We start from the raw sequence: 6,100 nt of genomic DNA on the forward strand, positions 1-6,100 counted from the left end.
GCAGGAAGAAGTCAAAATCAAGTCCAGAAATTAAGCGGTTGTTTTGTTTATTGAAGGGTACTATCAGAAATTAACATTATAAGAAAAGAATGGGAAAAATCGATTGGGGGGGGGGGGGGGGGGCTATGTGAATTCCATGTGGCGAGTTTATACTTATTTATTAGATTAGGGGATTTGACGTGATTATTGTTCTGGGTGTTTATCAATATATGTGGTCGGTTCTTTCTTTTCTTATTTTAACATACAAAACACATGTTATGTAGGTAAGAAGAGCATCAAAAGCATTGAAAAGATTTGTAGGGCTTCAAGCTTACTCAAAGGGTGGCAAATCAAGATACATGTTGCAACCTACAGGTGCTTACAATTAAAACTATGTCACTTTTCTTTATTAAGTCTTTCTTTATAATACCTATTGGTAGCTTATGTGATCAAATTATATGCTAATTAAGTCAAAAATAAATAGCACCTAAAGTGTTTGATGACTTATTTCAAACATGTTGCTTAAAATTACTCCTTTTGAAACCCCATTAAGGATGATGTGATTATCGAGGAATTCAAGGCAAACATAAAGTTGTTTCTAGAAAATACCTGAACCATTTGAGATTTTTATTGGCAGATAGGTAATAACCCCATGAGACCATTCAAGCTATTGATGTTATTCCAATTTATGGGCACCTTCAACAACCACTACAAGAATAATGGGCATTAGTGACGACGTTTTTACCGGCGACAGTCACCTTTAGCGGCGACACATAACTTTCGCGTTATATGTCGCCGCTAAAGGTGGATGTCGCTGCTAAAAGCGTCGCCGCTAACGTCTATCAACACCGATCCACGTCGAAATATGAGGTGAAACCTTAGCTGTTGATTTTGTCCCTAATCCAAAGATTGAAAATCGATAACGTACACACCAATAGCAGCGACACCAATAGCGCCGATAATATTAAAAATACCATCAAAATTTCCCCCCAAAGGTGTCGCCGCTAATACTCTACCCGTCGCCGCTAATTCTTTTCGCAGATATAACCCCATTCAGCTCCTTCCTCCCTCTTTTATGAACTAGCTCCTTCCTCCCTCTTCTACGAACTCATTTCTCAGCTCCTTCTTCCCTCTTCTATGAACTCTTTTCTCTTTATCACCACCATGCTTCTCTACCGGATTACACCACCACATGTTCTATATATGTTTATTTTAAATTTTGTATGTTGAATGTGTATTTTGTATATGTTTGTGAATTTATATGTATATTATGTATGTATTTGTGTATTAGTATGCATATATATATATATATATATATATGTGTGTGTGTGTGTGTGTATTATGTATGTATTTGTGTATTAGTATGTGTATCATGTATGTATATGTGTTTTTGTATATGTATGTATATGTTTTTGTATGTGTATTATGTATGTATTTGTGTATGTATGGATGTGTTTTTGGTTATATGTTTTTATAAAAAATTTATATTTTTATAACAATTTTTATAATTTTATAAAGTTTGTTTTGTATATGGAAGAATGTTTTAAAAAAAATTAAAAAATAAGAAAACTACAATTAGCGGCGACACTTTTAGTGGCGATAGAAATTATTAGTGGCGACAAGGTATTAGCGACGACAGCCACCTTTAACGGCAACAAATGGGGTATTAGCGGCGACCCTTTAGCGGCGACGGGTTACCGCTAAAGGTATTAGCGGCGATAATCAAGACCTTTAGCGGCGACGCTTGTCGCCACTAATAGTCATTATTCTTGTAGTGAATAACAGGATACCACATCTAGTTTACATTTCTATATATTTTTTGTTTCTATTTTATAATTATTAATATTCTGTAAAGTTGTTAATTTCTCCATCTAATTGCAATCATGAAATATGCGGAAGATCTTTATTTAACACCAAATTTGGGAAAAGGTGTGCACGGTGATGGAAGTATTATAATTTTTGTATGGAAAAATGAATTATTAACGATATGATAACAAAACCTTCAACGTGGGTTTGGTTTTATGTGTTTTTAAGAAGAAAAATATTTTTTATAAATTGATTTTCTTTGTGAGTAATTTAACTCTGTTTTTCTAATATATTAAATGTCAGGTGATTGGCTGATTGCCATAGATGGAGGTAAGCAAGAGGAGTTGATGATTTAAGGACCGACAATTACTATTTCAAGGGTCAGTCTGAAGCAAGTTTATTGCAATATTTTCATTTAGAAAATAAAAATTATTATGAAGTTTAAATCGAAATATTTTTGTTTAAATTTGTATTTTTTTTTTAGGTTATTGAATTTTCTTACCGGAGCATTACAAAATTCGGGTATGGATTTGACTCAATCTTAGTAAAACTTGATCTTGGAGAAGTATGGTATTGTAGGTCTTTTTTCTTGTAAAAATGAAGGCCTTTTTTTATTTATGAGTCATAATAATGGTTTTGATCAGAAATTTATGGAATTTATGGATATATAGGAATGGGAAGGCTTTCAATGACTCAATGATCAAACTTGAAGGGTTAATTGACTTCATAATTTTGCAATCCTTTGCATTGACTTTATTAGACATAATAATAATATAGGGTCTAAAGTGTAAATGTGTCTACTATATATATTAGGTATACACATATGAATAATGATATACAATATCTTTCACCAAGTTTGTCTTGGTATCAGAGCTCCTAAATACAACCCTAATTCTGCCACAACTTAGGAGTCAAACAAAGACCTTTTTTTAAGACCTTGCTGATCAAGAGATAGAACATGACATGAATGATGGGCGCATGAACAGTACATTCGGAACAGTAACCACGTGAACAGTGCATTCGTGAACAATGTTTTTTTTGGTCCCTGCTTCTACCAATCGCTTCTTTCTCCATGGAACCACTCAAAGCTTTCTATAGAATAGAAAAGACTGCACATAACTCTCACAAATTTGGTTTTACATTATCACCAACCAACTATGGTTACTGGAAAACCATGATTCAACCTTTGTTGACCACAAATAATCTGTGTGGGAATGTTGATGGCACCATTCGATGTCCACAAGCAAATACAACTTTTGAGAAAGAAACTTCTTCTGCTGCTCAAAACCCTAGCTATACAATTGTAACAGCCCGGAATTTCCAGGTATTTATTTTGGATTTATTTATGGAAATTGTGAGTGGACTCGACGAGTTGGAGCCCAGACTCGCCGAGTAGGATCGCAGATTTGGGCACGGGTTCGCGTCTGGACTCGACGAGTCCAAGAGTGGACTCAGCGAGTCCACGCTGTGTGGTGAAACCCTAATTTCCGTGGTTTGCAGCCTATTTAAAGGGCCTTATGGCCATCATTTGTGCTTACCCAACCCTTAGAGAGAAACCCTTGTGTGCTTAAACGTTTTGAGAGAGAAAGGAAGCATTCTTGACCCTTGTGTGTGTCATTTAGCAAAGAAGGAGAAGATTCTACGCAAGAGGAAGCAAATGAGGTTGCTATTCTGTGGATTTGAAGCTTAGATCATCAATCTAGAGGTATGATTTCGTATTACTTTCTGTTTTGTGATGCATAATGGGATCTAGGGTTTCTTATGGACATTTATGGGATGATTTGATGCCAAATAGTTCCCTTCTTGTGTTGAGGCTCTGGATCTGGATCCATAGAGGTCCAGAGAGCCTCATTCTTCAAGCTTTATGTATAGCAATGGATTTTATGACCTTGGGTTGTAGTATTTGAGACAAAAACATCATTTATGGTCATATAGAGATTGTATGTGCATCAAGATAGTGACTTTACGTGCTAAATATGCTTGGAAGGACTAGATCTATGGGTTAATGGACTGGATCTGACCTTATGAGCAAGTTTGAGTCATTGCATGGCACGGACTCACCGAGTCCGAAGAACAGACTCGGCGAGTAGTATGAATGTTGCCCGACCACACAACGAGTGGTCTTGCCGAGTTGGGGAGGGTTGACTTAGTGAGTCAGGGGGAAATCAGAGTGGACAGGTGGACTGAGTCAAGCTGGACTCGCCAAGTTGTTGTTGAGACTCGGCGAGTTGAGTCGTGGTGGCCCCACAACTCATGCCAGGTGGAACTCGTCGAGTTAGGAGGATACTCGACGTGTCAAGGGAGGATTTCAGGGAAATCAGTGTATACGCTCAGATTCACCGAGTCGATATTTTGCACTCGCCGAGTCCGGTCAAATTTGACCGTTGGCCGTTGACCAACGATGACCTAAGTTGACTTGTTAAAGAGTAATCAACCTTAGTTGGGAAAGTGTTAATTAGAGATGTATTGTGATTTAGGAGGACTTTAGCTCAGGGGATCGAGCACTAGTGATTTCAGGATTCACGACTTACCGAGACGCGAGGTGAGTCTTCTCACTATACTTTACCTTGAGTAGGTAACCAGAGTTATGTGATAGAGTGTTTGTATGCTATGTATGTTATGTGTTGTACTGTATTATTTCTATGTGATTTATGCTGTGCATGTTTACAGAGTTAGAACCTGAGGGTTCACAGAGTTTGGGTGCACGGACCCACAGAGTTATAGCCTCGAGTGGCTAATATGTGTTATATATGGTATTTTGGGGAACTCACTAAGGCTTGTGCTTACAGTGTTTGATGTTATTGTTTCAGGTACTAGTGGTGACCGCGGGAAGGTGCCTGCTTGATCCGTACACACACACTGAGTTTATACATTTGTGATCTTGGGATTTTGTATTTACTTGAATTGGATAATTAAATATGGTTTTTTTTATGAATATTAAACGAATTATGTTTTATGAAAAATTTGAAAATTTTGTTTTGAAATTTTCGGTGTTACAAATTGGTATCAGAGCCTTGGTTTGAGGGATTCGGGTACACCTTCGGGAGTATTTGAACTCAAACTGAGGATTTGGAAAAATATTTTCAAAATAAAATTTAACTTTTCTAAGAATAAAAGATTTTTAGAGAAATTCAAGGAAGAAACGTGTGTACGATCAGTCAGCGCCCGAACGGTGATTTCCCAAAATACCCTTATATTATATGTTTATGGTGTATTCTCTTGTTAGAGTAGGCTAGGTATTCTTATTAGGACTACAGTGCCCTGATTTGTGATGCCTTAGCCCAGGGAGATGTGAGCTGCTATGAGATGCTTGAGAGCGAATAGGTAGCAGTGAGGAGCTTATGAGAGATCTGTTAGAGTGTGATAGAGTACTTGGAAATTGGGATCCGAAGAGGAGGATTTGGGGTGTGTACTGAGACGGTGTGGACAGTAGTATTGGGCCCGTACTACTGAAAGCACCGGGGCGGTGCACGGTCCAAATAAGAATCTTCGGAATACCAAGAATCAAGGAGGGATGGGTTGTCGAGTGTGAGTATGCTCGAGCGGATTCTAATTTATCGTATGTTGTACTTCATAGGTTGATCATGGTGAGGACACGTCATATGCCGGAGGGTGTCAGGGCTAGTGATGAGGAGATCCGACAGATCATTCATGAGGAGGTGGCTGCGGTCATCAGAGCAGAGATATCAGAGATGTTCGGGTCTATTAAGATCGCGCTGATCGAGACTTTCGACAAGCGTTATGCCGCTCTTTCTGAGGCTGCGGTTGTGGTGGCCACTTCAACTGTTGCTGCTGCTAGGCCGCAGGGTGGTGACGCGTCGCTGTTCTGGGAGTTCAGCAACACGAAACCACCGGAGTTTGATGGGACCCAGGACCCGGTGGCGGCCATGAGAGGGATTTCTGACATAGAGGGGTATTTCTTCACTTGCTCATCTCCTGAGCATCTGAGAGTACGGTTCGCACTGACCAGCTTCGCTTGGGAGCGAAGGATTGGTGGAAGTTTGTCACAACACACTTTTTGCCTGCTGAGCTTGCGGCAGTGACCTGGGAGAGGTTCACTGCCATGTTCCGAGATGAGTATGTTCCCCAGGTGGAACAGGAGCGGTTGGCTCAGGAGTTTCTGACCCTCAAGCAGGGTACTGAGTCTGTTACAGTGATCACCAGGATGTTTCACGAGAGAGCGATGTTCTGCCCTGAGCACGTGTGCACTGAGCAGGCACGTATGAGTCGATATTTGAGTATTTTGAGATGGGACATTCGGGAGTTCGTGGCGAACTCCTCATAGCGGACATTTGCCGAGCTTCAGGAAAATGCC

This window comes from Lactuca saligna, chromosome 5 (assembly GCF_052625555.1).
Source record: "Lactuca saligna cultivar CGN05327 chromosome 5, ASM5262555v1, whole genome shotgun sequence".
Taxonomy (NCBI): domain Eukaryota; kingdom Viridiplantae; phylum Streptophyta; class Magnoliopsida; order Asterales; family Asteraceae; genus Lactuca; species Lactuca saligna.